Genomic DNA, 13,350 nt, shown 5'->3' with positions numbered 1-13,350 from the left:
ACTTGGGGATGAGGTGGCATGGGGCTAAGGGGAAAAGGGGTGAGAAACGTGAGAAGGGGAGAATGGGGGGAGTTTGGGGGAATGGAATGGCTGGGATAAAGGAAGGGTGGACATGGGAGCAGAGAAATATATATCCTAATTAAGGGAGCCATCTTAGGGTTGGCGAGAGACTTGACTCTAGAGGGGCTCGCAGGTGTCCAGGGAGATGTCCCCAGATAGTACCTTGAGCAACTGAGGAGAGGGAACCTGAAATGTCCCTATCCTATAGCCATACTGATGAATATCTTGCATATCACCTTAGAAAATTTCCTCACATTTTAAAGGAATTCCAGTTATTGAATTTAGGGCTTGTTCTACTCTATTATGGCCTCATCTTAACTAATTACATCTCCAGTGACTGTATTCCCAAATATGGGCATACTATGAATATCCCGGCAGACAATGTTTGGGGAACTATCACTAATATCATATATGAAATGAGACTGTTACATATGGGATGTACACACCGAAAATAATGGTTTTGCAAAACCGTATTTTGCAACACTGGCATCTTTAGACACTAGAATCAGAGACGGTATAATAAAAAACTAAACTATCATCTGACAGACTTGAACCTATTCACATTAAAATACCTGTCTCACACATGATAAGAAAAAAAAGGGCGAAAAATGCCAGCATTATTTGCCCTCTTTTTTCTGCTCTCATAATTAATTCTGTTTAGCTAAAATGACATTTGACGCATTTCTGAAGGAAAAAAAATATGATGAATCATTATAATTATTCTACCTTTTTGTGCTCCCATTAAGTAAAGTATTATAATTTTAGCTCGATCAGAATGTTTTAACCTTTGTTTTGCAAATTTTGACGTTTTTTTCTCCTGCTGTTTCTCATTATGAGGTTTCTTCTGCAAATTTAAGATTATCAGCTTAAACTACTACATTTAACAGATACTCTATCTGAGCCTTATAAGAATCTCGAGATATTCATGCAAATAATGGTTGTACACATTAACATTATGAACCTTGTGGGTATGGGGGGATTAGAATAATCTGCATAGGAAAGCCATTGGCTAGACAATGAAGGAAGCCAACACACAAGCTTAAAGGTAAGCAAGGTGAGACATTTCTGAGGTGCATGGCAGTGATCTCCAAAATCTGCTTTTGTCCACAAAAAGAATATTCACGAACAGGAAAATTTAACCTTTTCAGGCCTCACAAAATTAATCAAAGTCAATACTAATAAATGACCCTAGATACTAGAAGCCAAAAGATAATGTCTTTATATTATTGTTATTTGTAGTGCTGGTGCTCAAAACCATATGGCAAACATGGGATTTGCAACCAAATTACTTTCCCAGCACCCTCTGTGAAGTTGGCACATGCCCTGTTATGTTGTCCTCCCACCTCTGGTAACCTTTGAATCACCTGATTCATGTTCACCACACGTTGAAAGAAAGCTTGGTACCATCTGCAGGAGCAGAATTAGTTTGGAGCACACTATTTCCCAAATTCAAAAGACTGGAGAACTCAGTCCTTTATTTGCCTAGGCTCATGGTTAAATCAAGAGAAACTATAAAATTTTGTACCTGCCTGAGATAGATAGGGTTGATAGGTTACCACTAGATGCTGGTCAAAAAGTTTAAACACATAAGCAGACAAATAAAAGAACACGCAAATGAATACCATGTTCCATATGGGTTTGAATGAACTCTGTAATATTTTAGGTGATTTAGTAAAACCTGTCACATACACAGAATTGATTAACAAATGTCTGGGAAAGATGCAAGAAGATGTTGTTTCATCACCAGGAGACCTTGAAGAGCTGAATAAGGAGGGAGAGAAAGCAAGACAGTATATTGGACATCCAAGCTTTAGAGGATGGTGTGTCCCACCATTTTGTCCCTTGACAAAGATCAAAAGATTTGTTCATCCACAGCAGTCAACAAAATGCTTAACCACTATTTAGCTGACTGTGAAAGTATCATAACTGATGCTTCAGTGCCATATAAACAGGCATGAAAAAGATGACAAACTTTATATAATTAGTGCTGACAAATCATTAAATAAAAAATATGTCACATGGCTGGAGAGATAGCATAGCAGTTAAACTCCAGCTTCAGGGATAACCATTATCTTCTTCTGGCCCCCTCCTAACACTATAGGAGAGTTCATATATTCAACACACACACACACACACACACACACACACACACACACACACACACACACATGCATGCTTCCATGCACATATACACAAATATACATTTAAAAAAATACAAACTTACAATAAGAATCACAGCAAAAACAAACGAAGATGAGGCATGGCTTCCACTAGAAGTTACTTGAAATATCCTTGGTGTAAAAAAGTTGAAAAACCACAAAAAGAAATTAGGAAAGTACATACCAGAAAAAGTATATCAGGAAAAGAGCCACAAGAAGTCAGGCCAGTCTCAGCTCTCTCAGCTGATAATTTATTGGAGTGTATCTTTAATATGAATGAAAAATAGTCTCAGTGTCAAAAGAATATTTTGAGTCCAAGAATGAAGAAACAATGCAAGCTGTTAACTAAGGAGATGCTTCAGAAAACTGAAAATCTTCAGCGGATTAGTTTGACACTCAAGAGAGAACAGTAACCTTCAATTGACATACATAGTCAGCCCATATTCTTACTTCTGAGACCATTGCTTTTTTATCAGTGTGAAACCTTTCTCATCAGTCTAGACCTAGGTATCAAAATTGCCCATTGCTTAGGTTGTTAGGCTTCTCCTATAGATTCTTGTTATGTTTAATTTTGTAATCTGATTCTATTGCATCTTGTTTTCCTTTTTTCCTCAGGTACACATTCCATTCCAATTAATCAGGTTATGTCCACTCTTAAATTTGAAAGTAGACTCATGATTTCATCACTTGTAAAACAGAATAAAAATCTCTTATCCCTTAAAGCTATTTAAAGGATTAAGTAATTTAGTGTCCAGAAACGCCTGGAAAATCAGCTCATTCTCAGACATGGAGGAAGGTCTCTCTTAGAGATGTATTAGTTAATAATGATCCCTATCTTGGGGAAGCTTACACTCTGCTACTTGTCAGAACAATTGGCATTAGCTTTGTGTGTCAACTTTCCAGTAAATCAGGTAAAATAAAAACCAGTCTTTTTAAAAGTTTGACTCACAAACACTTAGGAAAAAGTAGTGGCCTTTGCTAAAAGTGCTTGTAGGTAGATGCAACTAAGATTTCACATTGAACTTAGCTTACTGTTTTTGACACCAGTAAACTCTAAAAATGACAATATAATAACTTCCCCTTGAGTCTAAATTGTCCAGCTGTGCAGTATTACAAGAATGGCACAGTGCCTTTTGTGCACCCTGTGTGGGAAGCCTGGATGAATTTACCTGACCACAAGATCAATACAAGGAAATAGCATGACATGGGCACATTAAAAACAGAAGCATTTGCTCTGCAGTTTTAAGTCAGGGGTGGGAATGTGTCTTCCAGAACAAGTGCAGTGAGACTCTGGGTCCATTTTGTGCCGGATAGAGCATGTCTGTCACCACATTGGCTGAAAAGCCTGTTAGCGAACCAGTGGGTTTCTAGAGAACAGCCACCAGAGAATAAACTTGTAAAAACAGAATGTTAGATGGTAAAAGAGGAATCCTTTAAAAAAAAATAGTACCAATCAAAAAATTACAATTTTTATTTTTGAGTTATAATATAATTACACCATCTCTCCCTTCCCTTTTCTTCCTCCAAACTCACTCACATACCTCTCCCTACTTAAATATAAGCTGAAAATGGAATGATGAACAGTGATATTTATGCAACTTTACTCAGCTCCTAAACCAAAGTATTAACATAGATAAAAACATGTTTACATTGGATGTAAATAAAGGAGTTTGACTTGTGTACTGGAAGTTCTGCCCTGATCTAGATAAAGGTAAACCCTGATGACTTGATATGTTTTCCTTTGGGAAGTCTGACACTTCTAACTTTGGTCACAAGTTCAAGATGTAATGATCATTTTTTTTTAGCAAGTTCACATAGACTTGATATATGTAAGTGTGGGCAAATCAAAATAAACGGAGTTCATCTCTAGACGTAGTTTTATTATTGCTGTTGCTGGCAGGAACTATTACCTCCTCTTGGGAAAACTATGAAGAATGCTGTTGTAAGTTGACTGACAAACCTTGAAATCCACTGTTTCCTTTCAGAAACAATTTGTAGAGTTATGATGAATTTTCTTCCAAGTCACCAGAAGTCTCCATAGACTTGAGGATTGAAACTGAGGGGCCCAAAACTCTGGTTCACTTTGTGGCATATAAAGTTTGACTCTCAGAAGTCTGAAAACAGAAAATAAACTACAAATAAGTCAAAACTAGTGAAGATGACTGCTTCCTTGAAAGCTGTGTTGGCGCTCAAGCTGGAAAAGAGGTCTCTTGTTTAGATCAATGGTACCTGATTTGATGCAACTTATTGACTATCTGCATTTAGAAGGATTCTAAAGCAGTATTTTTCATCACTGGGGAAACCCAACGAATGTATTATTTACTCTGCATCATCAACTGTATTATTTACTCTTGGCAGAAGATCCCAGATGATCCTGCCAGACTCAAGAACATCACACATCTTAATAGTGTCTATTGAGTCCTCATGGGTTTCATTTTCTTCACTTTGCATTAAGCTTCCTTGGAGAGGCTGACCTACCTGACCTAGAGCCAGTGATACCCAGATTCCGTTGCAGAAGGTACAAACTTGAACTGGTCTTTCTATCTGCCCCACACTTACATCAACCCCTATCCCATGCCTGGATTACAGCTGTCCCACTCATATAAAACCCTGATTGATGTGTAAGAATAAACTTATGCATGAAGTGGGAACTGTTGTAATTCATAATGTATTTTCTGAATTTCTAACAGATACAGGTAACTGAGCAAATCTCTGCCCCTAATAGTCTCACCCATTCTCCTTCCTTCCATCACTCCCTACTTCCTTCTCTTCCACAGTAACAGAGGGGAAAATGCCCTTCAATTAGCAAACTAAGGATGCTCTCCATTTGCCAGGATGGAAATTTTTATTAATGCAGTTTTCTTCCTTCACCCAATAATGTGCAGTTTACAAAATAGAAATTCTCAATTTCACCTGAAGCCACTGTCAAAAATTTCCTAAGAAACAGCAGTATTTCAGCTTACGTGTCTGGAGCTCAATTTCTACAGCTAGTTCGAAAAAGATGCCAAAACCCATATCTGAGAAGAGATAGATAATAGTTTTCCTATTCCTGAGATGTGTGCATAACTCAGACTCAATTTTGACCGAGGCATGGAGATGGAATTCTCAGCTCACAGTGAGTTTATTTCACGAAGACAGCAACTTTTCCACATTTTCAACTGTATGCTTAATTCCTTCCTTTAAAAATATCCTAAACCACAGCAAGATCAACCCCTGCTGACTAGTGACAAGTTCAACATGAAGAGTACCCATAAACACCCCTGGTTTTTCTTCAGGAGTGTTTCCAATTAAAAACTAGTTTGTTCCTTAAAGTAGCTTGAATTGTTCTCTATAAAGAGCAGCATGAATTCTAATCTGCTATATGTGTAGCGAAGGGAGGAGCAGACAACTACACAGAAGAAAACATGAAGCTGTCTTGAGTACACAAGTACAAAGGGAATTATTTAAAGGTAAGAGGTTTTATGTTCTTTTGCTATGCTTCTTTAGAATTTAGTTTTACCCTGGTCTCTCCATTCCTGATGGTCTGTAGGACTTCAGGATGCTTCAGAATTAGCTGTGAAACTTGGTAAGTACACAAGTGTTTCTTAGGCTTCTAACAGGGGAACTGAATCTAAACTAAATCCTAGGAATTTGAAGAGTTTCAGACGTGAGGGTACATAGTACAGTTTGAGCGTGGTGATTGACAGCTCCCAAACTCCAAACAATAACTAGAAAGTAAAAGACGAAAACTATACCAGGAAGCAGTTAGCAGAGAACTATCCCACTGTTTTACAGAAGAGGTCCTCGAACTCTCAGCAGTATTAGGAATCCATTAGGGAAGAGGGGTCTTCAAAAATCGCAAAGTATTTGAGCCTGAATCGGATGCCTGGGCCTCAGGTTTCTCCTTACAGATGTTAGTCAGTACACTTGGCCTGGGACCTAGGAATGTTGGCCACTGGTTCTAAATGCAGATTGTGCCTTGTTTTACAGCCACCCAGACCCAAATAATCACACAGAAACTATATTAATTACAACACTGTTTGACTAATAGTTCAGGCAAACTTCTAGCTAGCCCTTACATCTTAAATCAACCCATTTCTATTCATCTGTGTATTGCCAATAGGCTATGGCTTACTGGTGCAGCATGTTACTTGTTTGGCAGCTACATGGTGTCTCCTGACTCAGTCTTCTTTCTCCTTGCATTCAGTTTAGTTTTCCCTACCACGCTCTATTCTGTCCCGCCATAGGGCAAAGCAGCTTCTTTATTAACCAATGATAATAAAACATATTCACAGCATACAAAGGGGAATGACACATCAGTTGGCCCATGGGCTTCTGCTATAAATAGTTTGTGTTTCATACACAGGGCAGAAGTGGGTAGGAAGTTTCTACTGAGGAGTGATGTAATCACAGTATTGATTCAAAATTGCAATCTGACTGCTCAGGGTGGTGTCTGATTTGATAACCTCCTTTACCCTAAGGGAAAGGCTCTTTGCCTGAAATGTTATATGATAAAATTTTACATACTTTTGTAACTGGAAAAAAAAATGAATCTACAAGAGTTTACTAACTTCTTTTCTTATAGTGTATGTGAGCACTGTGAGTTTCTGTTAGGAACCCCTTCAAAAGATAACTTCAGTTGTTCTGTAAGCTCTCTCTCTCTCTCTCTCTCTCTCTCTCTCTCTCTCTCTCTCTCTCTCTCTCTCTCTTGTATTATCTAAGATTTCAGAGATCAGAAGACTTCACCCAGACAGTTCTGCCTTGGTCTTTGCCTATCTTTTCAGCATGCTCCCCTCCTCCACTAATATCAGTCTTCTGACTTCAGTAGCAAAGATAATGATTACAGAAATACCTTTTTACAGTAATCTAAGTTCAGTTTCAGTGCAAATCCCATCAGTTAGTTCCTGTAGAACCCTGGGAGTTACTCTAATTGTGCCAGCTTAGGTCAGATTGTCAGTGAATCATGGCAGAATGATTGATTTAGCCTTGGCGTGTGCTGGGGAGAAATAACTGTTCTGCGGCTACAAATACTAAGTGAGGAAAAGAGATACATGGGTGTGGTTGAACTAGTTGCTTACTATGGATTCTTATTACCAATTAGCTGAGGGTTGGATCTGAGGAGAGAGTTTTAACCCTGGAAATATGCACCAGGATACCAAGTGTATGCAGACACAACTTGAAATCATGTTTAAGCTTTCTGCTTCCAGTGTTACTAGGGGGCTAGTTTGAAGGAACTATCATGCTATTTTGGACAGTCTTTCTAGCAAACACTGTAGAACAGAAGCTAGGGATATCAGTATTTGGAGTGCTATGTTTTTAATGTTGGGTTAATAATTATCTTTGTGGGATGTCTGATTTGTACTTAGACTCTTAGCCACTCCAATGGCACATCACACCTTGCTGTCTAAGGCATGTGTGGTAGTTAGTTTCCTGTCACTGTAACTAACACTGGAAATAATTAAAGCTTAAGAAGGAAATTTTATCTTGCTCATGCTTTCAGAGGTCTCAGTCTATAGTTTTTTGGCCATATTGGTTAGACAATAAATAATGGCAAGGAGATAATGGTAGAATATGCTGTTGCCTTCATTCATAGTGGCTGAGAAGCAAAGAGAAAAGAAAAGGAGAAGTCAGCGTCCCCAAAAACCCTTTAAAATATTTCCCCAATGACACAATTGCCCTCCACTGTTCTCCGTGTCCTAGAGGTTGCACAACAGGTAGGAGACCCAGCCTTTAATGCATAGGCATTTGTGGGATTATATATATGTATGTGTATATATATATTCCTTCCTTAAAGACTTTAACCTTTTCTAGTACCATAGATTCTTCTGAGTAACTGAAGAGGCCCATCATCCCCTCATCAGAGTAATACTTTTAAGATCATAAATTTAAACCCATTGTATTACAAAGTCAATATTTTTAATGTTATCATCAATGTATCATAAATAAATTGTCATATGCAAACACATGTTCCTCATTTGTTCAGTAAAAATGAGTGTTTTTTCCTTTCCTTTGTGCTCGTCTACTTTACAGACTGGTGGAATTATGGAGGGTGCCAAGGGACTACAGGAAGAATTCTTGTCACGTAGTTCCTGGTAGCATTTTCATAAAGATGCCCATGTAATTCCCTACCTTTAGTAAAAATGCCCATATACTTGTCCACCTTAACTCCAGTCACAATTTCCCTTGGGATAAAGTCAAAAATTTTAACCTATCACACAGGTCTTGGGACAATTTGGCTGGACTATGTGTCTTGAGCTCCCACTCTTCCACTTTAACCTCGGACCATACTGAGCAACCTGTAGGTTTAGGCATTAACCATGCCTGTTCATCATAGCTCACATGCATAGAATAATTACCTATCTACATAAGCTTGGCCCCATTGTTTGTTATTTTACCTGGAAAAACCCACTTGCCGTCCTATTTTAGGATTCAAATTTACTTGCACACAGACTTACTCCTAAGCAGCACTTCTATTCTGGAAAAGCTGTTAACCCAAACAAAACTATAGGGGAAAAAACAAACAGAAAAACTCTTGGAACCTAAACTGCCTCAGGTACTCATAGCAAGAGTGAGAAGTCAGACAAGCCTTTCTGTGATGGTTAAGTTTAAATATCAAATTGCCACCACCATAAATCACCTGGCAGGAAAGAACCTTCTTTGAGGAATTGGCTTGTATAGATCAGGTTTTCCTGTGGGCATGTTTATGGAAGATAGTCTTATTAATTGACCCTGCCCATTGTGGGTACCATGGTCCCTTAGTCTTGGCATTATATTGCACAATAGTGAAAAAATCTGGTTGAGCATTAGCAGCAGCGAGCAAGTAGTATGGATGCCTTGATATTTTTCTGTTTTTGATTGTGGATGTGGTCTGACTCTGACTTCCCTGAAATGACAAACTGTAACCTGGAATTATAAACCACTCTTTGCTTTCCAAAGATGCTTTTTGTCAGTGTATTTTTATAGCATCTGAAATTAAAGTAGGAAATAGTCCATTATAAATTCAGTGCCTGTATTACTAAAACTGTTGAATGTGTATTTTAATTCTGCATCAAATATGAACATAAAATTATGTGATTTAAACAGATGAATTATTGCATCAGTAAAAGTGAAACCTCTGTGCATTTGTTTTAAAAGACATGGATATCAGTAGTAAGTCCTTTTGCTATTTCCTATTCATCCTGACCCAGGAATAGTTTTTTACATTTTTTTTTTGCTATGGGATAATGATCGTATACTCTATAAAGATTTGTCACTTGTATTGGTTTAATAAAATGCTGATTGACCATAGCCAGGCAGAAAGCATAGACAGAGCTACCAGAACAGGAGAATTTTGGGAACAGGAAAGTTTCAGTCTGCAATCGTCACCAAGACCAAGAGGAAGCAAGATGAGAATGCCTCACTGATAAAAGATACCAAGCTACATGGCTAACAAGAATTATGGGTTAAGATATAAGGGTTAGTTAATAAGAAGCCTGAGCTAATAGGCCAACCAATTTATAATTAATATAGGCCTCTGTGTGTTTCTTTGGGATTGAATGGCTGAGGGACCAGGAAGGACAGAAACCTGTCAATATTTTTTCATAATAGCCTGTTTAATATAGCAACTCTGTAAGATAGCTAGAATCATAGCTTTTGTGTTCTCACACCAGAGTTGGAAAAGGATGAAAATTTTTCTCACAGTCATAGAGATGGTAAAATATTTCAGTTCAGGAGTAGAGTAAAAATTTTCATTTTTTTGCTGCTGTTGCTCAATAAGTTTGACTCTTATCAGTAAATTCTCATTTCAAAAATATGTTTAATGGCAAGATTACATGCCCAGAGATGTATATATACACATATGCAGTTTGTATGGATTGTTTTAACCTTCTGGTGTAAACTCTTGTCTGCTTTGTAGATCTGGTATTACTCATCTATAGAACTTGGACAACTTTTAATGAGGAATGGTTAGGGAGCAAATGTTGTGTCTCAGTCATTGGCCATTTCCCTGCCCATTGAAATCTCAGTTTATCAGTTTTGCGGAAGTGTAACCTGAGGGCCTGCTTAATTGGAGTTTCAGTACTGCCTGGTTCCCACAGTCATTAGGTCCAAAGAAAATCACACAGAGGTCTACATAAGTTATAAACTGATTGGCCCATTAGCTCAGGCTTCTTATTAACTCTCATAATTTATATTAACACATTATTCTTATCTATGTTAGCTACATAGCTCAGTACCTTTTTCAGCAGGGCTAGTCACATCCTGCTTCTTCTGTGGTCTGAGCAGGACTCAGACTCGGAAAGAACTTCCTTCTTCCCAGAATACTCCTGTTTTCATTGTGCCACCTCTACTCCTTGTCTGGCTTTTCTGCCTATACTTCTTGCCTGGCTACTAACCAATCAGCATTTATTTAAAACATAATTGACAGATATAGAGTTGTTCTCCCACACCACTGAAGTATCTACTACTACTACTATTAAATTTATTCACTTATTTTACATACTAATGAAAGTTTCCTCTCCCTCCTCTCCTCCTATTCCCTTCCTCCACCTTCTTCCACCCACCCCTATCCACTACCCCAATTTCTGTTCAGAAATGGGCAGGCCTTCCATGGGTGTCAACATATCAAGCATGCTATATCAAGTTGCAGTAGAACCAAGCTCCCCTCCTCATATCTTCTTGATCCAATGCTAGGATGGGAGTTCATGTGGGATTTAAAGATAATAAACCTGCATTAACTTTTACTCACACCTTAATTACTAAGTGGCTCAAATGACTTAAAGACCTATGGACTTCACATTTCAAGTTCCTCGTAGTTAAAAAATGTGAAGCCTTGCCAAATCTTAAAGCATAGAGAAATCGCAAATTTAAAGCTGTTTTCTTTTTAATTATTTCCATTCTTATTTTCACAATTTATCATGTGTTGGTATGTGGTGTACATGTGTGGGTTTTGTGCTTCCATGTGTGTGTGTGTGTGTGCATGCATGCACCTTTGTGGGTATTCTTGTGCAGGCCTGAGACTGATGTTGCAAATCATCCTCAGTTACTATGTGGTGTACATGTGTGGGTTGGCATCTCGTGTGTGTGTGTGTGTGTGTGCATGCATGCACCTTTGTGGGTATTCTTGTGCAGGCCTGAGACTGATGTTGCAAATCATCCTCAGTTACTCTTCTACCTTCCACATTGAGGTAGAGTCTCTAATACAAATACAGAGTTTGTGTATGTGGTTAGCTTGTTAGCTGGCTTGCTCTGGAGCTCTCCTGTTCCTACTTTCTAGGCTACACTCAAAGGTGGACTGCTCAGCCTATCTAGTATTTTCCTGGATTTCTGGGGATCGTAACTGAAAACGTTAACCCACTGAGTCATCACCCCATTCTCTTTACTTCATTCTTCTTCCAACTTAAAATTTTAAAATTGTAGCCTGTGAAATGGGTGCTTTCTTTAGTTTGAAATATATTTAATCTCATCTAGGTTTTATCAATATTTTCTTGTCTATTCTAAGAATAAAAGAGTCTTGTACATCATTCAGTGCTAAACTGAATCATTAACAGAATACCAAAAACAATCAGTTTATGAAGATAAAGGCTTGCTTTGGTCCACAGTTTTGGAAGTTCCCATGCATGATGATATCATTACTTTGGGACTTTGATGAGGCCACACTTCATAGAAAAGGCACAGACACACACCCCACCCAATTTATCAGCCAGAAAAGAGAAGAGAACAGGAAGGAATAGAAGTGCCCCAAATCAACAGCCAAATTTTAGACAGAACATGGAAGCCCCATAAAAGAAATGGAGGAAGGATTGTAGAAGTCAGAGGGGTTAAAGACAGAAGGAGAGCATGGCCCACAGAATCAACTAAGAAAGGCTCCTAGAGGCTCACAGAAAAGGGAGCAGTAGCTACTAAGTCTCAGTGGGTCTGCTGGAGGGCTTTTGCAAACTTACTGTATATTTTAGCTTGGTGATTTTGTGGGACTCCTCACAGTGAGAGTAGGTTTTTTTCTAATTCTTTCCCCTTTTCTAATTTTTTCTAAGAGGAAAAAGGGACCCTTTTCCTCTTACTGGATTGCCTCATCCAGCTCTGATATGAAGGAGAGTGCCCAGTCTTATTGCATTTTGTTACGCCGTATTCAGTCATGACCCTGAGAGCTTGCATCCTTTCTGAAAAGAAATGGAGGAACAGTGGATCTGGGAGAGGAGGAGGTGGTGGGAGACTGAGAGGAGGAATAGAGGAGAGGTTGTTATAGGGATGTATTATATGAGAGAAAAATAAGGAAAAACAATGTACCCCCAAAGAAAGTGCCACAACCCCCCTAGGTGGCATGCCCACATCAACTTTATAACCTCTCACATGACCTCGTCTCTCAAAGATTCAGCTGCCTTCCAGGCAATTCATCACGGGTACCAATTCATTAGTAAATGTGCTAGGGTTGTTATGAGGTGGCTTGTATATATCCAGTATAGCACAAACAAATTACTTCATTTTCTAGGCTTTGTCATTCCCATCTTACCTTTATAAATTTTGTCTGTATGACTTACACAGAATATTATTCCTTACTTCTGAGTTAGCTCTATGTTTCTCTTATGTATTGAATTAAATGGTAATTGCATAATGTCTGTCAACTCTCTGGGTCAATATATCTTTGTTTGTCCACATTAAGATAAATAAAATATACAAAGATATGACTAGCAATGACTGCATACACTCTCTTCAGGAAACACACTGCTCAAGGCTCCACAGACATAGCCGTCTGTCAGCCATGTCCAATCTAATGTGTGGCATGAAAAGAGGTGCTCTACAGTCTGACACTTATGGGTTATACACACAGATTTCACCCGTGGCATTATGTGCGTACATGTGTCAGCCTTAGTAATTGTCATGTTCCGAGGGGAGGTGAGCTCTGGGCAAAATTGCGCAATAAAAGTTACCATTGTCCCATTACCCTGCCTCTCGCTTCTCTGTTTTTCTTACCTCTCTAGAATTGTAGCCATCCACGCTCAGCTTGCTCAACACTGACCAAATTCCCAATTATAGCTTGTCCTGTATAAGCAGAAATCTTTCCTGTGAGAGACCACCTTTTCCTTCATTAGCCTTTGTTTTGCTTCAAAGCTTTATAACATAACTTTCCTGGCTAATATTATCTCAGATATGTAGTTGGTAGCCATCTGATTTAATA

Source organism: Microtus ochrogaster, unplaced genomic scaffold (genome assembly GCF_000317375.1).
Source record: "Microtus ochrogaster isolate Prairie Vole_2 unplaced genomic scaffold, MicOch1.0 UNK1, whole genome shotgun sequence".
Lineage (NCBI taxonomy): Eukaryota > Metazoa > Chordata > Mammalia > Rodentia > Cricetidae > Microtus > Microtus ochrogaster.
Note: the sequence above shows the minus strand (reverse complement) of the source record.